Raw genomic sequence first — 22,211 nt, 5'->3', positions numbered from 1 at the left:
GATTTCTAATTTGGTTTTCTGCTGGGGGTTTTTAATTTGATCGCTTTCGAGTTTTTTCAATTGCATTTCCAATTGATTGATCTCTGCTCTCCCTTGTTTGTTAATATGAGCTTTCAGGGATATGAATTTGCCTCTGATTACCGCTTTGGCTGCATCCCAAAAGGTTTGAAAGGATGTTTCGCCATTGTCATTTTCCTTGATGAAATTATTAATTGTTTCTATGATTTCTTCTTTAGCTAAACGGTTTTGGAGTATCATATTGTTTAATTTCCAATTGGTTTTAGATTTGGTTTTCCATGTACCATTACTAATCATTATTTTTATTGCCTTGTGATCTGAGAAGGCTGCATTCATTATTTCTGCTTTTTTGCATTTGTGTGCTATGTTTCTGTGACCTAATGTATGGTCAATTTTTGTGAATGTGCCATGTGGTGCTGAGAAGAAGGTGTATTCCTTTTTATCCTTATTTATTTTTCTCCATATGTCTATTAATTCTAATTTTTCTAAGATTTCATTCACTTCTTTTACCTCTTTCTTATTTATTTTTTGATTTGATTTATCTAAATTTGATAATGGTTGGTTTAAGTCTCCCACTAGTATGGTTTTATTGTCTATTTCTTCCTTCAATTCTCCTAGTTTCTCCATTAGAAATTTGGGTGCTATATTGTTTGGTGCATACATGTTGATTAATGATATTTCCTCATTGTCTAGAGTCCCTTTTAACAAAATATAATTACCTTCCCTATCCCTTTTGATCAGGTCTATTTTTGCATTGGCTTTATCAGATATCATGATTACCACTCCTGCCTTCTTTCTATCAGTTGAGGCCCAGAAGGTCTTACTCCATCCTTTAATTCTGACCTTGTGGGTGTCAACCCGCCTCATGTGTGTTTCTTGAAGACAACATATGGTAGGGTTTTGGATTCTAATCCATTCAGCTATTCGTCTACATTTTATGGGTGAGTTCATCCCATTCACGTTCAAAGTTATGATTGTCATTTGTGGACTCCCTGGCATTTTGATTGCCTTCCCTAATTCTAACCTTTTCTTCTTCGGCTCTACCTTTTAGTCCAGTGATTTACTTTGAATCAGTCCCCCTTGTCCCCTCCCTTGATGTTTCCCTTTTTAGTCCCTCCCTTTTTGTTCCCTCCCCCTCCCCCCTCTCTTTCCCTCCCTTTTTGTTCTCCCTCTCCCCCTCCCCCCCTTGGTTTTCCCTTCTCCTTACCCTTGTTGGGTAAGATAGAATTCAAGATCCCAATGGATCTGGATGTTTTTCCCTCTCAGAGTTGATTTCCCTGAGATTGAGGTTTAAGTAACCCCCCCCCCCTCTCTTCCTCTCCTTCTTATAGGAGTTTTCTTCCCCTCCCCTTCCCCTGTGAATCTTTGTGTGAGAACCATTATTCTATTTGGTCTTTCTTTACCCCCTATTTATACATTACATTTTCCCCACATATTAGTATATATAGGTTGATATAAATGTAGTCCTTATAGAAGAGAGTTTGAGTAAAAGAAGATAACATTTTTCCCCTTTCCTTAATATTTACCTTTTCAGGTATTCCTTGCTCTTTGATTTTCGGTATCAAACTTTCCACAGAGCTCTGGTCTTTTCTTTGCAAAAAGTTGGAAGTCTTCTATTTTGTTGAATGCCCATACTTTCCCTTGGAAGTATATAGTCAGTTTTGCTGGGTAGCTGATTCTTGGTTGGAGACCCAGCTCTCTTGCCTTTCTGAAGATCATGTTCCATGCCTTACGATCATTCAGCGTAGAACTTGCAAGGTCTTGTGTGACCCTGATTGGCATTCCTTTATATCTAAATTGTCTTTTTCTGGCTTCCTGTAGGATTTTTTCTTTTGTTTGATAGCTTTGGAATTTGGCAATTACATTCCTGGGAGTTGTCTTTTGGGGGTTTAGTGTAGAAGGTGTTCTGTGAGCTCTGTCAGTGGCTGTATTGCCCCCTTGTTCTAGAATCTCTGGGCAATTTTCTTTGATTATATCTTGTATCACCATGTCCAGTTTGGTGTTTATTTCTGGCTTTTCTGGGAGTCCAATTATTCTTAAATTTTCTCTTCTCCCCCTGTTTTCCAGATCTATCACCTTGTTGGTGAGATATTTTATGTTCTCTTCTAATTTCTTGGTGTTTTGGCTTTGCTTTATTAGTTCTTGCTTTAAAGCCTGGTTTTCTTTTACAGTTTGGTCAAACTGGTTTTGTAGATGCGTGAATTTCTTTTGCATCATTTCCCACTTTTCCTCCCAGAGGGCTTCCATCTTTTTGGTCCTTTCTGATTCAAATTCTTCATGTGTTTGTGGAGAGTTTCTATTTCCTTTGGAAGATTTTGGAGAATTTTCTTGTATATCTTCTTCTATCTGCTCTGTATTTTGTATTTTGGCTCCATAGAATGTGTCCAGAGTCGCCCCTTTCTTCTTATTTTTCTTGGTATTTTGGGGCTTCTGTGCTTCTGTAGAGTTTGTCATCTCTGAACGTGGAGGATTGGCTTTTCTTGTCTTTGTCTGGTGATCAGAGGCTTTAGTCCTGGGCAGATGTTGGTTCTATGAGCGTTCCCTGGGTTAAACTGAATATGCCTCACTGGAACTGGAATGGAAGGGTCGGACCACGAGGCCACACTCTCCCCCTGGCTCGATTTCCGGAAGTTGCCTTCAGAATCCCTGGCCGTGAGGCTGTTTCGTCGGCCTGCGGGGGGATGGGCTGCCGCTTCCCCAAGCTTGGAGAGCACAGACTTTCACTGAGACTTGGATAGCAGGATCCAGCCCGTGAGGCTGTCTTGCCCGCCCTGAGGGTTGCTGTTGTTTTGACCAGCTCTCTGCAGCGGAGGCCCCAGGCAGTAACTTTCACCCGGACCGACCAGCTCTTTGCAGAGGAGGCCCCAGGCAGTAACTTTCACCCGGACCGACCAGCTCTCTGCAGCGGAAGCCCCAGGCAGTAACTTTCACCCGGACTGGGACTTGGGTAGAAGACCCTGAGGGTTGTTGTTCCTCAGACCCTGCTCTCTGAGCCCGGTGCGGCTGCCGCTTCCGGGAGCCTTGGACTCTGCGCTCCTACCCCTGAGGTCCGAGGGATCTCGGGTTCTGGCTTTTAAGGGGAGCCGTACCTTTTGAACCGGGTCCAGGTCCAGGAGGAGGGTTCCCAGGGTCTGTGCTGTTGATCGTTTTGAATTTTGGCGCCTTAGGAGCTTCTAGTTTGAGATCGGTCGGGAAGGGTTTTCCGGAGATCTGAACTTCAGCTTTCTCTAAGCCGCCATCTTAACCGGAAGTCTACGGTGATTCTTAAAGTATGTTCCAGGAACTTTTGGAAGTCCCCAAAACATTTTTTTCCCAGCATTTTCAAGGTCAAAACTATTTTTTATTAAAAAGTTCTAAGGCATTTAAGTTTCTATTATGATAAATATTGATAGATCTAGCTGACATAAACAAAAATACTTGAGGGTCTTCAATAATTTTTAAGAATGTAAATGGTTCCTGAGATCAAAAGTTTTGAGAACTGCCAACCTATTGTATGCATACCCTCAAAATGTATACTCAGATAATTTTATCTGTCAAAATAACATCAATCAATAAATAATTATTAAGCTCCTACTATGTAAGGGACACTGTGTTAAACACTATGGATACAAAAAATGCAAAAGACAGTCCCCTGCCCTCAAGGAGCTTACAATCTAATGGGAAAGCCAACAAGCAACAAATATATTCAAAGCAAGAACAGGACACTAGAAGCTGATTAACCGGGGGAAGGAACTGGAATTAAGAAGGATTGTGGAAGGTTTCCAGTAAAAAGGATTTTCTTTGGAACTTACAGGCAGCTAGGGATGTCAGTAGTTGAAACAGAGGGAAAAGAGCATCCCAGGTATGGGGGACAGCTAGAGAAAAAGGGATGTAGAGAAGAGATGGAATATGTCATTCCTGGAAGAATCAGGAGGCCAGCGTCACTGGATCAGAGTATATGGTAGGGAAGAAGGCTTAAGAAGACTAGAAAGGTAGGAGGGGCTTAGGTTATGAGGGATTTAAAGGTCAAACACAGGGGTTTGTATTTGATTGTGAAGACAATAGGAAGCCAGTGAGTGACATGATGGACCTGTGCTTTAGGAAAATCACTTTAGAGGCTGAATGGAAGATGGATTGGAGGGAGAATTGAGACAGACCAACCCACCAGTAAGCTATTGCAATAATCCAGGTATGAGGTGACAAGTTCTATAGGGAAATAGTGGCAGTGGCAGAGAAGAGAAGAGGGTGAATTTGAAAGATGTTGCAAAGGTGAAATGCACAGACCTTGGCAACAGATTGGACAAAGAGAGTGAGAGATGATGAGGAGTTGAGGATAACAACTATGTTGGGAGCTAGGGGACTGGGAGAATGGCATTGCCCTCTATGATCATAGAGATGACCAGTTCTGGAAAAATGAAACCTTAAAACTCCCAACAGAAATCCCTGAATATTTAGCTGCCAATTTTAACAAAATCAAAGACATAAAGGGAAGAAGAAGATGAAAATGTCCCCAATTCTTAGATTTTTATTTTCTCCTATTGAGGATTTGTTGGTTAAATATATGTGGTAGTGAAATTATTCTCAAATTACAAATTTTTTCAGACTAAAAATAATGTTAATCATCTCAATTTCTCATACTTTTTGAAATTCTTGCCTTCCACCTTAGAATTTATAGTATATATTGGTTCCAAGGCAGAAGAGTGGTAAGGGCTAGACAATGGGAATTAAATGACTTCCCCAAGATCAGCTAGGAAATGTCTGAGGTTAGATTTGAACCTAGGACCTCTTGTCCCTATGCCTGGCTCTCCGTCCACTGAACCACCTAACTGCCCCTGCCTTAATCCTTTATGAAGAAGATGATTTTCATTTTTTTCTTGGGGGGGAAGTTTGATTCTTCTATTCTCTAAAAATACAAAAACAACAAAATAATTTTTCATACCTTTTAATATTAAATACTTCAATTTGGTCTTATAGAGTAGTTACTAGCATATTGATGTGTGTTCATAATCAGAAATTCCATATGCCCATTTCCAATTTTCATTTAATAAATATATGTTTATTGACTCCTCCTTTTTTGAGCTAATTTCTCTAGGACACAAAGGAGTATGGGTATCAGTTCCCATCTTAAAGGAGAATAAAATATAATAGGGTAAATAAATAAGGATTCAGTCAGTCAATAAGTATTAAGCACCTACTATGTGCCAGGTCTAGGGCCAAATGCTGGGGATACAAATAGAAAGAATAAAATAATCCCAGCACCCAAAGAATTTCCCGTTTTAATAGAAAGAGAGAAGAGGTACAGATATGAGTATATGTAGGATAAAAATAAAGGGAATAGCTATAAAGTAGCTAAATGAAGGGAAAGATCTGGCAGTTGGGGAAATAAGGAAAGACTTCTTGTCTTGTAAAAGGTCATGCTTGAACAACCTCTTGGATCAGGAAAAAGATTCTGTGGTGTAGAGATGAGGAGAGAGTGAATTCCAGTTGCGGGTCAACTATTGTAAAGGAAGACAGGAAATGGGATTCTGTGTCTGTGTCTGTGTCTGTATCAAATGAAGTGAGAGAACAACAGTTTGGATCTTGATGTGTGGGAGGGTAAGTAATAGAGACATGATTGGAAGACTGGATCAAGGTCTGCTGCAAAGGGCTTTTAAAGCTAAATAAACAAGATTTATTTTATCTTAGAGTCAACAGGGAGCCATTGGAATTATCAAACAGGGGTGTCACATTGTCACATCTACCCTTAAGGAAAATTGCTTTGACAGCTCTTTGGAAGATAGACAGGGATGGAGAGACTTGGAACTGGGAGATTTTAGGAGGCCTTTGTAATACTCTAGGGGAAAGGTCTGATGGGAGAAATAGTGTATAGGGGTAAAAGCATCGATTTAATGATTGATTTGATTGTATGGGAGGAAGAGTGAGGAGTTAAGAAAATGGTGGGATTATAAACCTGGGTGACTGGAAGAATAATGTCTTCTAAAGATTTGGGGAAGTTAAAGAGGAGAGGTGAGTTTGGGGGAAGGATAATGAGGTTTGTTTTGGACATGCTGAATTTGAGATCTCTTTAGAGTATCCAGAGATGGGATATGGTGTCCTGCGCAGAGATGGTAATTAAACCAATGGGGTTGATGAGGTTGTCAAGAGAGGAAAAAAATTATATATATATATATATATATATATATATTTACACAAATGTGTATATACATATATATATATATATATATCACAGGATGATCTTAGAAAATATATATTAGGCAAATGTATCTCCATCTAACATAACGTGCTAGTTGTTGTCTTCTTTACTACAAGAGGACCAAGATGACACCACTATGTTGGGGTCATCATACAGTGTGTCAGACTGGTTGATCAGACCCACATGAGCTCAGAAGGCTTTACCACAAATTGGGTACAAATAGCTTGTGAGAATCTTCGGGGTGGAGATATGTCCAATTTAGTGGATCTCACATTTCTTTGAGCTACATGAGAAATAAAATAAATGTCACAGAAATACTATAATTCCAAATCTAGTCCTACTGACTTATTATGCCAACACCTGGGCCAAAGAATTCAACCTGTGTTTGCTAATCTATAAAACTGGAATGATAAAACTGCCCAGTTCATGGAAAGGTTGTAAGAACTAACCAGAATTCCAAAGCTTTTTGTAATCATTCATTATAATGGAAGTTAAGGGTTTATGAAAATGGCCTCTGCTAAGAGATCTTTATGTGGAAAAGGCGAGCGATTTTTAAAAGTATATTTTATTCCTTCTTTTTATAAACTGTTTTGAGCAGTCATTTAATAGGTCTCCCATTATCCTAAAGTTATGTTGGAAGAGTAGCTAGCCTACTTGGCTGGAGTTCAAATCCTGATTTTGTCACTTTTTAGCTATGTGACCCTGGGCAAGTCATTTCACCCTTACCTCCCTCGGGCAACTCCCCAGAATTTATCTACTAAAGCACTGGTAGGTTGTATCTTCCTGCTTTGATGGAGAGAGTCACCCATACTCTGGAAATCAGATTCCTTGTCTATTCCACTATTCTATCTCAACTGAGAGCAATAAAACTCATTTGTATTTGGATTTTTATGGAGAGTACTTTACACAAATCTATAGAGACCCTCTTTTTAATACTTTCTTTAAGGTCTGATTCATCATTTCCTCATTTGAACTACCACCAGCACAACCTAATCTCCACAGCACAAGCTAAGCTCCAAAGTGGGCCATTTGTTAGAGTAAATTGCAGAAGTTGATAAAGGCAATCCTAGCACTGGAGTGCTACAAAGGAAGTCGAGAAGAGATGACCAATGAATATTCTCTTCCCAACCACATTTTTGACCCATCTTTTAATGGATAAAGTCAATTGGGCTCTCCTATTCATGATATAAAATGAGTATGAATTCGATAAACAGGTGGTAACCGGCTATAGAGCAGCAGGATCTTTTTTGAGACGATAATAGTAGCTTTGTTTATGAATAGCATCTGTTCCAAGAAAGTTTAATATATTATGGCTCCAATGTGTGCCATATAGGAAAGAGAAAAAATAGCAGTGGATTTAATACTACATCTGTGACTAGTTAGTTATGGTAACCTTCAGGTATGTGGTGGTTTCAGCAAAAGTTCTAATATACATTCCAGGCACTAAGAACTGTAGGGAAAACTGTAAAACAAAATTAATGGGGAATTAATCCACTCACTAGTTTGAGAACTAAAATGCATATGCAGTTATTTCTCTGCTCATCATTAGAAACACACAACTCCCACCCCCTTCTAGATGCTGTTTCAGGTCGGATAAGTAGATGTGCTAAAACCATTGGCTTGGCTTGGGCTCCCAAATGGAGCCATAGGTTCCAATAATGGGATTTTCAGCAGGGAGGAATGGGCTGCCCCTTATTAAAAGCTGATTGATATATTTTCAGGCTAAACAATTAGCATAGTTTCACTGGGAGAAAGCCTAGACAAAAGATTGAAAGTTACAAAAAGACACTGCGATTGTGGCAATTCGCTATTCATTGTCTAAATGCTATTACAGCAGCAAAAGGAATATTGGGCAGCTCCTTAGCCTGAATCAGCTTTTGGGTTTAGAACGTGGCTGTTCTTTCCAGTAGCTGTTGCTGATTAACCTGCTAGCTTCTTTTCTGTCACCTGGGTTGTCTGGCTGAGGTGTCTTCCCACAAGCCGTACACTAACTTTCTTTGTGTGTGCGGCGGGATGTGGAAGGAGTTCCCTCCTGTTTTCCATGTTTTGCTTTGATTCACAGGACAGGAAAGTTAATTTTCATGAGATTAAGCAAAACACACAAATAGCAGATCTTAGTGTTAAACATACACTTAAAAAGAGGCCCCGAAGAGGAAAACAAATAATTTAAAGACAATAAACAGAACTTAAGACTGATTGTACAAAAGCAAAAGTATGGCAGGAGATAAGATTGAAGCAAATAAACAAGGAATTTAAGGAGAGTGGAGTTTTTCTTGAGGAAAGGGGGCCACTTAATGTTGTCTTTCCAATCCTTGGACTTTGGCTGCAGTCTTGATCCCAAGGCATTCTGTGTTTAATTATTAGGTACTAGGGGCATTAAGTAGCTGTCATCATCATCATCATCATCATCATCATTATCATCATCTCTCTCTCTCTCTCTCCCTCCCTCCCCCCCCCCCTCCCTCCCTCTCTCTCTCTCCCTCTTTTCTTTCTTTGTTTATTTCCTTCCTTCTTGGCAGATCAGCAAGGGCTGGACAATTAGGGTTAAGTGACTTGCTCAGGGTCACACAGCTAGGAAATATCTGAGACCAGATTTGAAACTAGGACATCCTGTCTCCAGGCCTGGCTCTCTATCCACTAAGCCACTGGCTGCCTATGACAATGTCTATTTCAAAGATGCGACTCACCTTGCATTCTTCTCTGGACATAAGTGGTGCCACTAACTCAGAAGAAGCACAAATCAATTTAGAAATTTGTCTGTTATATAATAATTTTAACTACTAACTTCAACTTGCTATTCACAGATGTCACTGACCCAGTGAATATCCATGACTTAATATTTTGCTTTAGCTGGTTAAACATTTGTTCCCACTTCATATCTTCCCCATTAAAAAAAAAATCATGCATACAATACAAGATAAAAAAATTAGTTCCCCAGTGACTTTCACATGATTCTTCCATTAGTAGGGTAAGAATATAGGATAGTGGAGAGATTCTCCCCAACACCCAAAACATATACCAACTTGCCTTCTTAAACTATATCTGTGTCCTTTGTGCTATGCATATAGCCTTTGCTCCAGTGGGGATAGAGCCAGCATTGTCATTGACTAAAGGGTAGTACCACTTAAGTAACTTCATCATGAAATGAAGCAAAGAATTATACAGGCTACTTATGGAAGAGATGCTTTGGATATCCATGTGCCACTAGTAAATAGCAACCCTTTGCAGAGGGTAAGTGGTGACAGAACTTGGGAGGGAGGCAGAAAGGCTGTTTTCCATTAATAAAGTCTTGTGGGGAAAAAAGCTGACATTGAGATAGCAAGCAAATAATTAAAGAATACGTTTGCTCATGCAACTATTATTCAGTTCAGCCTTCCTGGAGAGGTCGTAGAACAGGGTAAAAGTCTGTTATTAAACAGTTTGTTTGTTTTTTTCCAACCCATGAGATTTTATTTTATTTTTTTGTTCTCCTGTTTTTTAATTTAATTTTATTTAGTCAATTTAGAACATTATTCCTTGGTTACAAGAATCAAATTCTTTCCCTCCCTCCCCTCTCCCCTCCCCTTCCCATAGCTGATTCCCCTGCAACCCATGAAATTTTAAACCATTGTTCCAAATTAGAGTTAAGTCTCCAAAATTCATGGTTAGATAGACAGACAGAGAGGTAGATATGTATATAGTTAGATAGATAAGATAGATAGACTGGTAGAAAATATTGATTAATACACATATAAGAAATGCATATTATCTTTCTTTAAATGAATTTTTATTATGCCTTCTTTTACATCCTCTGAAATGTCCAGTTTTCTTCCTTTTGTCCTCTGAGAGCCATCCAATAACAATTAATATTATTAAAGACATAAAAAAGAAAGAAAAAGAAAAAAAAACAGCTAAATTGATCCATATGTCATAAATATCTGAAAATACATGCAACATACCATATTGTGGACCTCCTACCTCTGCAAGGGATGGGATATGGATATATTACTGGATCTCTTGTTTGGAATCATCTTTTTTCTTTGTAATTTTGCAATATTCATTCTTGATTTGTGTGTGATTGTTCTTTTTAATCTCACTGTTGTAGTGTATATATTGTTTTCTTGGTTCTTCTTACTTCACTCTGAATGAGTTCAAACAGATCTTATCATACCTCTTTGTATTCATAATATATGTAATTTCTTTTAACAAAGCAATATTCCATTACTTTTCACTTATCATACTTTGTTTAGCCATTCCCTAATCAATGGGCATCTACTTTGATTTCTAATTCTTTACTATCACAAAAAAATGCTGCTATAAATATTTGGTGTATGGTGTAAGAAGGGAGTATTTGTTTCTTATCAGTAGCCTACTTCAGGTGAGGTTCATAATACAATCTCTGGGTCAAAAGGTATGGAAATTTTAGTGTCTTTATTTGTATAATTTCAAGCTGCTTTCCAAAATGGTCATACTAATCCACCAACAATGTACTAGTGTGGCTATCTTCCTCAAACTCCTCCAATATTGACATTTGCATATTTTACTTGCTCTGCCAATTTGCAAGGTGTCAGTTAAAACCTCAGAGTTGTTCTGGTTTGCATGACTTTTATTACAAGTAATTTGAAGTATTCTTTCATATGATTGCTAAAAGTTTTCAATTCTCTTTTTGAGAATTGTTCATTTGCTCTGATCACTTATCCTTTGGGAGGTGTATATATTTTATTTTTTAAAAAACTGCAATTCAAGTTAAGTCAACTTATTTTATTTTATTATTTATTAGTACTTACTTTGGTCCCAGGTTCCATACTAAGTTTTAGAGATACAAAGAAAGTCAAATAGTGGTAACTGGGTAACAGTGGAGAGAACACCAGGCCTGGAAATAGGAGGTCCTGGGTTCAAATATGGCCTTAAATACTTCCTAGTTGTGTGACCCTGGAGTAGTCACTTAACTCCAATTACCCATTCCTTACCTCTCCTGCCTTGGAACCAATACTTAAATACCAATTCTAATATGGAAGACAAGGTTTTTTTGTTTGTTTGTTTGTTTTGTTTTGTTTTGTTTTTAATATCAGCAGTTTCCTCTGCTAGTCTTTTTTTTTCTTTCAATTTTCTTTCTTTTCCAGTCTACTTCATCTCTCTTAGTGCGGTCTCAAGAAAGAAGGTAAAACAGAAGGTAAGGGTTTAAAAAAAAAGTTAACTATACCTCCTGCCCTCAAGAAGTTCACATTCTGGTGGAAAAAGACCCTCCTGGCTATTATTTCCTGGGCTGAAAAGACTTATGGCAGATTGGTAGCTTTTTTCTACTAGACTTTTGTATGAAGTATGCTCTTATTCAACAATATGTTCCTCTAGCAGTTGCTGAAAACTCCCCTGGTGAGTAGGAACTCTTGAGTGGGTTGATTCTGGGTAAGGATGGGGGAAGATGACCTGGACAGCTTAATTGCTGGGAAAGGGAGCTAAGGAGTTGCTATGACATCAGCTGGGGACAGTACAAACTGGGTAATATCATAGTCAATCCTATTATCTGTACAGCACAATTTAGTACTTTGTTACCCCCTTTTGCCACCGAAAGGGAGTGTGTTCTAATTTTTAGTGATCTGGCCTTGAAGTCAAGGTTCAAATGCAGCTTTTGTCACATGCAAGCCTTATAAGAATAGGTAAGTTACTTAACCTCCCAATGTCCTAAGGCAACTCTAATACCGTAAGTTACAGATGAAATTCTGATCTGTTTTGGGAGAAGAACTTATTCAGGTTTGGAGTCCCTTGTGCTTGATAAAATATCAAGTACAAACAAAAAATATATACTTTCCCCCATTTGTTGTTTTTTTTTAAACCCTAACATTCTAAGTAACAATTCTAAGACAGAAGGACAAGGGCTAGGCAAATGAGTTTAAGTGACTTGCTAGAAAGTATCTGAGGTCAGATTTGAACCCAGGTCCTCCAGGCTGGACACTCTATCCACTGTGCCACCCAGGAAAACTCCTTTCCCATTAGTTGTTTCATTTTATAAAGGCCTTATTTCCCCAAGTAGATTATAAACTACTTGTAAAGATTTTCTTTGTACCCCAGAACACTTAGTACAGTGCAAGACACTTAAGTGTCCTATATATGGTTATTCACTTAAATAATTTCCTGAAAAGTGGTTATTAGGGTCAGTGTGGGGCTCATTTTTACCTAGATTGGGCCAACTGGTCAATGTTATATTCAAATCTCTTTAAATAAATTTACATAAATAAATATGATACTAGGTAACATTTATGTAGTGCTATAAGTTTTGAGAAGAGCTTTCTTTTCATTCTTTTTTTTTTAAACCCTTACCTTCTGTCTTAGAATCAATACTGTGTATTGGTTCCAAGGCAGAAGAGTGGTAAGGGCTAGGCAATGGGGGTCAAGTGACTTGCCCAAGGTCACACAGCTGGGAAGTGTCTGAGGCCACATTTGAACCCAGGACCTCCCGTCTCTAGGTCTGGCTCTCCATCCCCTGAGCTACCCAGTTGTCCCCTTTCTTTTCATTCTTATCTGTGCCTCACAATAATTCTGACCATTTTAATGATGAGTAAAGTGAGGCACTTAAGTGTATCCAGCATCACACCCAAAGCATCAGAAGGACGGAATCCAAGTTTTCCTTACTCCAAATCCATCACTCATTGGATTACTTCATAGAAGTAAAGCAAACCTCGGAGGAATGAATACACACACATTTGGAGATTTTATTTTTTTCTGTAAGATACGGAGACTTAGAACATGAAGAGTCACAGAAATCATTTAGGTCAATCCCTGAATTTTACAGATGAAGACATTTACAGGCTAACTAACCAGCTGAAATCACAGAGAAGCTAAGCAAACCCAGAGTTTTGGTCCACTTTTAATTCCAAATTCAGGGCCCTTAAAAAGGAAGGGGGGGGGCACAGAGGGAGGTTTATTTGCTTCTTAGCTTCATTTGCTAAAAACGGGGCAGGAACTTGACTTGCCATTTCTTCAGAGCTAATGTGGAATTACAGATGGAGCCTAGGACTTGGACGCAGGGGATTTAACTAATAGTCCCAGGTCTGGCCTTAGACCACTGAGTGACCTCAGGCAAGCCACTTAACTCTGGGCTTCCATCTGCCCATCTAGAAAATGATGGGGTTGGCCTGGATGGCCTCCCAGGACCCTTCCCACTCTGACATTCCTGCTTCCCCAGGGTCTTTATTTCAAAGCAAAACCTCAACTTCCCATCTGTCACCAGCGGAGGCTTCCACTGCCTCCTCCCTTCTCTAGGTGCTCTCCCTCAGATGCACCCCCACATGGGTGGCACACATACCACTGCATCTCCTTCATTCTTGGCACACGGATTGCGGGGATTGTCCGGCCCGACAAGTGTAGAACCCAGCTCCTGTCCAGGTGAGCGGCCAAGTCAAGGAGAGCAGCCCAGTCCAGCCCACCTGTGCCAGAAAAGAAGAGGCCATTCTAGTTTTCCTCCAAGGTTACCCCAATCCCCCTTTGTCTCTCCCTCTCCTCCTCAACCCCATCCCTCTTCAGATCTTCACTCTTCTCTCTCTCTCTCTGCCTACCCCTCTTCCCGCCGCCCCTAGACCCCAGCCCCACCCCCACCCTTTTACCCCTGTGGAGACTCAGACCTCTTATCACCCAGAGGAAAAGGGCCAAGGGAGAGGCACTCACTTCCAAGACACTGAGCCTGGAGTGGGTGGGAGGAGGAAGGGCAGGAGAGGGTGGAGAGAGGGGCAGGGGGAGGTGGCAGCAGAAGCCGGGGGAGGGGGAGGAGGCGGAGGGCGAGGCGGACTAGGCATGCTCGCTCAGCAGCGGCCGCTTGAGGCAGGGCTGCTCGCTCGCTCGCTCGCTGGCTCACAACCCCGCGGCCGGGAGCGGCGGCGGCTGCGGCGGGGCCAGCAGCGGGGGGCAGTATGAGGGAGCCGCTCGGTAAGTCCTGACCGCCTCTCCTTTTGCCTTGCACCCCCCCTCCCCAATTCTTACGCCGCTCCCATGGATCTCTCCTCCAGGGCAAGCCCTGGCTTTCTCCTCTCCGAACTTTTGCAGCCTGGAACCTGCCGCCGCCCCTCGTTGCTCTCCTTTGGACAGCTTCGGGTGAGCGCTGTTAATGCGAGAGGCCAACGTGCCCCGCCTCCCCGCGGCCGCCGCAGCTCCCCGGCGGATCCCCGCCATCGAATGCCACTGCAGCCCCCCTCGGCGCCATCCCCACTCCTGTGCAGCCCCAGCTAGCGCAGGTCCGGGCGGCGACGGCTCTGCCTCTTAAGGTACCCACCTCCCCCCCAGTCTCCGGGCAAGGAAGTCGTGGACTCTGCGCTTTTTTTGCGCCCTCCCGGTTCCAGGACTGCGCCCTGGGCGCACGTCGCTGAAACCTCCCAAACTCCCGTCCTCTCTTCTTTCTGGATCCCCAGGACACAGGTTTCACCTTGCCTGGACCTCCATTCCCTCTGCACAAGCCTAGCACACGAGGGAAGGGGCCAAGAGAGTGTCTTTTGCCCCTTCTCTTTTTGGAGCCTCCCCCCTTTCCCTGAGCTCCCTAACTTCGCGGGGGGACGACCCTGCGGCGCTTCCTTTTTGTCATCTCTTCTCCAGGCAGCTGTAAATCAGTAGAGACCCCCCCCCATTTGGGGAGCCTCACCTCTGGAGTAACCCCACATCAGAAACTGCTATATTTTCAACTTCCAATCCCAAAGCTCTCCCTTTCGCTTTTTCTTTTCCCTTCCCCTCCTCCCTTCCCTCTTTTGCCTGTTTAAATGACCACATGCAAGGGAAAGGCTGGTGATTGCATGATCTCCTCTGCTTCTGCCACTGCTGGAACACACCCACGTGCACACCACACACAGTTTAAGGTCTGGGGGATTATGACTAATCTCTGGCTGTGAATTCTGGGCACTGTGTGTTTCTTCGGTGGTGTTTATTGTTCTTTTTAAGAAAATAAAAGAGAGAGGGAGAAAAGGGAGGGAGCGAGGGAGAGAGAGAGAGGTAGAGAGAGAGAGAGAGAGAGAGAGAGAGAGAGAGAGAGAGAGAGAGAGAGAGAGAGAGAGAGAGAGAGAGAGAGAGATGTGCAGCAAATCCAGTTAATCAGCTCATTTATGAGCCTTGCAATCTGTTCTGTCTTTCTCTGATTCCCTCAAGCATCTCACCCCAATCCCCTCCCAACTCACCCCTTCCAAAGAGAAGTACCGTAATGGGCCATAAAATGTCACAGCAACTACAGCTTTCTTAAGACCACAAGCATAGGACTGAGCGAGGGTTGGGTTCCCGCTGCTGCAGTTTACACGATTAAAAGGCCCGCCTTTGGTTCCTTCTTGTTACTGGTAATAGAAACTAATACCTCCAATGCTTCTGTTTGTTTAAAAAAAAAAAAGCTGTGATTTCACTAGTGAAGAATCAGAAATGAAAACTTTTTTTTGGTCAGAGAAGCTTGGCCATACCCACTAAACTCACTGGGGTGTGTGTTATGTACTAAGCTATTCAGAATTAGATTGAGCAAATCTGATTTCTTCCCCCCCCTTCCCCCACCTCATCCCTTTTTCCTCCTCTACCCACCCCCACTTCTATCTCTCGGATCCTTCCTGAGTTATCTTCCCACTGAAAAAGAGGGATGGTGGTAGGGGGATAGAGCTCCGTTTTCCTAGCTCTGACATTTGAATGTCATTTCTTTCTCTGTTCGTTCTATTTTCCATCTTCCAGAGCTTCCCTCTCTGCCCTATTCTTTTTCAGTCCAGCAAACAGGAGAGCCCACAATCTTCAAAAAGCTCAAAATCAGCGTGAGTTCTGAATTCATTTTTTTAAAATAGAGGTGAGGTTAAGTCCTCTGAAATTGCATGCCCTCACTGTACGATAGTTTTTTGTATAAAAAGAAGGCTCAGCATCTGAGTGTTTGAAGATTACAATGTTGTAGTATTGTTTTATTGGGGGGGTCCAGATCTATGATATCTTCAACCTGGGGAGGCTCCCAGGATGGACACTCCCTTTGTGGATATAGCTCTGCAACTCTGTAATTTATAGTCATAGGGAGGTGGGGAGGAAGAAGTACTTAGAGGTCAAGTGATTTGTCCAGGGTCACAAAGCTGGTTTGTGTCAAAGGCTGGACTTTCAGGCTGCTTTCCTGACTGCTCGGCTCTCCTGTGACCATTACTTCATGCTCATCTTCCAGGTATTTTGCTAAATGTCCAAAGTTTTGGAGTGTAAAGTTAAGAAATGTAAAGAGTCAGGGTACCTAGAATTAAAGGATCATGTTAAGCCAAATTAAGAGTCACTTTGAAAGGCAAAAGCTGCTTTTAGAACTTCAGCCTTGGAGAAATAAGGCTTTTAGGGACACATCTCAATAGATTAGATAATTTAACAAATTTATCAGAATCAGAAATGATGCTATTAGAATTTGTTTTACTGTTTTTTTTTTCCTGAAAAGAGGCATCTGAAGTGGCATATCAAAGAGAAGGCTGGACTTGGGATCAAAATGCTGGATTCAAATACTGCCTTGAACACACACAAGTTCTATGACCCCTGGGGAGTTATTTAGTTAACCCTGCCTCAATTTACTCTTCTGTAAAAGGGTCTTAGAATATAGGTAACATTTACCTCATTAGGTTTTTAGGAGTCTCAAATGACATATTTGTAAAGTACTTTGGAATCTTTAAAGAGCTGGATAAAGTTTGTTAATGTTATTGCATAAATATAATGTTTTTGTTTTTTTTTAAAGACTAGACCTTCAGGTGGGAACCAGAATGCTACTTTAAGAATAGGTTGGGGTGGGTGGGGGTGGGTGGGAGGGAAGACTGTATCTAAAACCAAAAAAGAGTTGGATTTTTTTAGCTTCCTCTCAAATTCCTGAAAACATCCAGGTGGCCAATAGTGTGAAATGTTCCATTAACTTGGATTAGCTTGTCTGTCTCAATCATAATCTGTGGCCACAGATTAATCAGATATTGTTCAGTAACTCCATATCTGGTTGTCTTTGCGTGATCTAGGCTACAGGGCGTAAACAAAGGCCTATTTGTTTAGTTAGAAAAGCCAACATTATGAGAATTTTTTTCTCTATGAATTAATTTTAAAACTCAGTTCTGTCACACACCAAGTATGGAGAAAGCTCTGATAGAACCTGAGTCCCCCCCCCCCCCCAATGTTGGATGTGTTGAAAGAAGACATCTTCCTAATTTCGTGGTGGTAATGAATTTGAAACAAGTTCCTGTAAGGAATCCAAAGTCCTGTTTAAATAAATTTGGCCAGAATCCACCCTAATTAATCTAAGGGGAGTTCTGGGGCCCGGAGAATTGAGTATGAAGCAATTGTGCATTTTTTTTTCTCTGACAAGGAAAACTGTGTCTCTGAAATCCTCTGGGTCTATTGCTGAACCCATTACTGCATCTTATTTGGTTTTAACAGATGTTGTTTTCCACCTCTTGGATGGAAAGGGTTATCTCACATGCTAAAACCTTGCCATTGTGCTTTGTTTCTAGGGCCTGCTGACTTAAGGAATGTTGGGGGAAGCTTACTCACAAAATCCAGCCTAAAAGGAAAGGGTAGGTCAAACTTTAAATACTTTGATATCGCCTTTAAAATCCAAATCTCTTTATATCAATGCTTTAAGGAAAAAAGAAAAAAAAAGATGATCCTCTCAAATCTCATCTTGGAAACAAGTGAAATTTTAGTACTACCCTTGTTTGCCTGCATCATCTACTTCTAACTTTAGCTTTAAAAATTAAGTGGGGGGGGGGCAGCAAAATGACTCAATAGGGCATCAGGCATAGAGACAGGAGGTCCTGGGTTCAAATTTGGACCCAGACACTTTCCTAGCTGTGTGACCCTGGGCAAGTCATTTAACCCCAATGGCCCAATCCTTACTACTCTCTTGCCTCAGAACCGATATGCAATATTGATTCCAAGATGGAAGGTAAAGGTTAAAAAATGAAACAAAACACTAAGTTGTGGGCATCCTAGTTAAGTGGACAAGAATGTATTTATCTATACCTAAACATTGCCCATCCTGATTCAATAAAGATTGATTATCCCTTCCTGCCAGAATCTGCTAGAATTCTCTTGGATATCTTAAATGTAAGCAATTAAAGTAACACATATATATACATATATATGAAAAATGATCTCAAAACAAACAAAAACATCTCCAGTCCCATAGATATCAGGATGCTTTAGACTGCAATTTTTTTTCTTTTTATTTGGGTCCTGACCTATGATTTCATTCAGATAGGAAACTCTCGGTACTAGTCAGTTACTGCCATGATGTCTTAGAAAACCTTATGTTGCTGAATGGGGATTTGGCCTGAGAAGAATAGATTATATATTTCGCTCTATTATCTGAGGTTAAATAGCTGCCTTATAGCCAACAGACTGCCTCCCTCCACCCACATACATGTCGCTTTGTCTCCAGGGTCTGAGAAATGAATTGTGTTTGATCCTAGTCCTTATGAGATGACTGCTAATGCATTTTAAAATGTTGTGGTATTTCAGTTGTTGTAAATGAATGAGACTAGTGCCATTATTGTACAAAGGGATAGAAAGAGATGAAGTTACAGAAGAAGAAATTTTGCAAATCTGAATGTGATGGTGAGAAAGAGGAGGTATAAAGAGTAGCAGGATGGAAAAAACACTTGGAATCCAAAGACTTAGGTCCTACTATGTGACCATGGGCAAATGATTTAACCTCTCTGAAACTTATGAGAAAAATATTCTGCCAACTTTAAAGCACTAAGTAAATGTTGACAATTTTTAATATTAGATCATTAGGTAAGAGGAAGTGGAATTTTAAAAAAAAACCTTACTTTTGTCTTAGAATTGATACTAAATGTCTGTTTTAAGGCACAAAGTGGTAAGGAATTAAGCAGTTTGCTCAGGGTCACACAGATGGGACTTGTCTAGGATGAGATTTGAACCCAAGACCTCCCATTTCCAGACCTAACATTCTATCCGTTGAGCCACCTAGCTGGCCCTGGAAGTAACATTTTTTTTAAACCTTTACCTTTCATTTTAGAATCAATACTGTTTATTGGTTCTAAGGCAGAAGAGCAGTAAGGGCTAGGCAGTGGGGATTATGTGTCTTGCTCAGGGTCTCACAACTAGGAAGTGTCTGAGGTGTAGAAATTAAAATAAATGTCAATAATAAAAATGTTATATTTTTGGAGATGTATTAATGATCATTAGAAATCAAGGAATAAAGAGAATACAAAAATAAAAAACCACATGCCCATGGCTGATTAGCTCATCTAACAATCCCTATGCTTAGTTTACCACCACCATCATGCTGGCTGCAAGCCCAAAAGAGGCCCAAGAGGACCGCCCACTTGCTAATATCCTCTGTCTACAGGAAGTACGTAATGATGGGAAGTCAGAGGGCTCCCGGGAAATGTAGTTCTTTTTTAGGGTAACAGATTTTCAATTGTACATTCCCCCCTGAGATGCATGGAAGACTAGTCTCTCCAATGGATCTTGTAAACATAACCAACTTTGAAATTACAATAATTTGGGGATAAAAGGAAAAGAGAACAAAACCAATGATTGCTAGGCACATTGACAAAAAGCCAGTTAGGGGGCAGTCCCCTTTGGCATAAGAGTATATATACAAAAATAAATGCATTCAACTCCACACAGTTCCAATCACCACATCCCAAAGTTCTCTCTGGATCTTCTGGTGCAGCATGTGGTCTGTGGAGGCATCTTCATTTTGCCTTCTCCAAACAGTTCACTTTCTGGATTTGGAGAGGTAGCATGTTTCTTAAACCAAAATTACTCTCAAAAAGAATTTAAACTTTGCATTTTAGAATAATAATACAGAGGCCAAATTTGAACCCAGGACCTCCTGTCTCTAGGCTTGGCTCTCAATCCACTGAAATAGCTGCCTCGGAGGTAACATTTTTAAGAAAAGAAAAGCATCATATACTTGATCCGTTCTGGCTTGAGCCAGTGCCTAGTGTTGGCCAAGCTTGGTGAAATTAGCATTCCATGATGCTTTTGATTTCAGACAGCAGTTTCTGAATTTTTCTGTCCCCTTCAAAGTCCCAACTCAATGAAGAAGCCATAAAAATGATGATTTCAAAGATTAACGACTCTTTCTGGTAATCTTCAGTGTTTCACACAAATTTGGGACTCTGGCTCCATTGCCACAGTGGTATGGGAAGAATTTTTGAGCTTAATGTTTAGGTATTTTAAGTGGGGGCGTTGGACAATTCTGCCTAATAATGAAGATAACAGAAATTGGCAGCCCCATTTCTAAGAATGGAATCAAACAGTTTTGCCTTTGGGTGGGGTGACAAATCCGTGAATCAGTTTGTAACTCACTTATGTCTGGTAGGTTTTATGTCTTGGCTATTTACCTTTGTTCCATGAGAGTACATTGTTGTTCATGAATCATAACATTAGAACTCAAAGTTTTCAGTTGAAGAAAACATTTATACTGAGCTTCTAACAACTCCAAAGACCAGTTACATCTTAAGTATGGAATGTCAGTGAATACAGCTTAGAAGCTGCATATTTGGGGGGTGGGGTAGCAAGGGGGGGTGGAGAATGGGAAATTCCTTGGGTCCGGAAACTTGGGATGTTTTTAGAGTAATTATATATCGAGTTTTGTCAGCAGTGTCCCACACTGGAAGCTTATCACAAACAACTTAATCAGTTCCTATCGCAGGTTGCAAGACTATACCAGGACCTTAGATTTGGCTCTTCATAATGAATAATTGGAATTCTTTTTTTTAAACCCTTACCTTCTGCCCTGTGTATTGATTCGAAGGCAGAAGAGTAGTAAGGACTAGGCAATGGGGGTTAAATGACTTGCCCAGGGTCATACAGTGGAATTCTTTATTAATCCTTAGGTTGTCGTTGTTGGTATTTTTTCCCCAGTGTTCCTTTAGCTATTCACAGTTTTGTTTGTCTGTTTTTTTTTTTTTGGTGTTTGTTATTTTCTTTTCTCTATATATTTTCATATTATGGTCTCTTAGAGCACTGTATTGGAAATGAGGAGTCCTGTTCAAATTCTGCCACCAACCTTAGCTATATGATGGTGGACAAATGTCCAAGCCTCAGTTGCCCCATCTATAAAATGGGGACAATGCCACTTGCAATACATACATCTCAGGGTTGTTGAAAGGCAAACACTTAAAAGTATTATTTAGGTGTGACATATGATGAAGCCTGTCCTGACTAGGGGAATGGGGGTGGGAGAAGACAAAGTTTTGTCATAGGTTAGTTTTGATTGAATTATCTTGGAGGTATAGCTAGGGTCAATTTCCATGTTGACTTGCTAGTTTTGTGCTTTCATGACTGCCGAATACTCTTAACTAAGCAACTGTCTGCCAAATAAATGCTGTTGGTCACAAGGGAAATCAGCTCAGAGAAAATAGGTGGATATTCAGGAACTCATCTCCATTACTAGAAAAAAAACGAGTTGAGAACTCCTGCCCTACTTCTAGCCAGTGATTCATTAGCTCTCTTTGTAAATGAACGTTGATCTCTTACATTTGTGTGCATGTCTCTGCCACCTTCATTGAACTCTTACTCCAATTCCTCCTCTCTTGCCTGGAGGTGACCCTGAATTCTCAAAGTTTGAATCAGTAGAGAATAAATGATGGCGGATTCTTCTGGGCTGGAAAAGATCCAGGTACGGACCCCGGAACAAGCTATGCCTGTTACCCAGATACCTGCCTAAGTCTGGGGGGTCACAGTGGCAAGGGACTACAGAGATGATCCTTCATTTCATCTGCAAGGAAACTGAGGTCCCGAGACATCCCAAGTTGCCCAAGCTCTCACAGATAGTCAGTTCCTGGTTAAGATTTGAAGCAAGGTCCTCTGAATTGATATCCCACTCTCATAGACTTTACTAAAGGATAAAAAAGTTTCTTCTCCTCTTGGATGGAGGGGGGATCCCTGATACAATGAAACCACATATTTTTAGCTGTAACATCTCCTCAGTAGTTCATGTACTCAACAACCAGACATCTTGTGGGGTTAATATTAATTTGAACCTTTTTCATTGGCAAGTTTGGTTTAAGAAAAAATAGTCAAGGGGCAGCTAGGGGACTGCAAGATGAAAATTTATATCCAA

The 22,211-nt window shown here is 40.8% G+C and overlaps 1 protein-coding gene across 5 annotated transcripts in view; it reads left to right on the top strand.

Annotated features, from left to right (window-relative positions):
- The window catches only part of JCAD (junctional cadherin 5 associated), a 96,698-nt gene that overhangs the window by 5,636 nt on the left and 68,851 nt on the right, over nucleotides 1-22,211 (top strand). For 2 of the 5 annotated variants that reach the window (XM_007504808.3, XM_007504811.3), the window contains exon 2: nucleotides 17,620-17,682. The gene's annotated coding sequence lies outside the window, so the exon portion shown is untranslated. Of the gene's footprint in view, nucleotides 1-13,916; nucleotides 14,090-15,755; nucleotides 15,928-16,175; nucleotides 16,317-17,619; nucleotides 17,683-22,211 lie in introns of those variants that run through there. The other 3 variants (XM_007504807.3, XM_016426323.2, XM_016426321.2) reach the window with 3 other exon arrangements.

This window comes from Monodelphis domestica, chromosome 5, assembly GCF_027887165.1.
Source record: "Monodelphis domestica isolate mMonDom1 chromosome 5, mMonDom1.pri, whole genome shotgun sequence".
Lineage (NCBI taxonomy): Eukaryota > Metazoa > Chordata > Mammalia > Didelphimorphia > Didelphidae > Monodelphis > Monodelphis domestica.
Note: the sequence above shows the minus strand (reverse complement) of the source record. Positions and strands in the feature narration are given on the sequence as shown.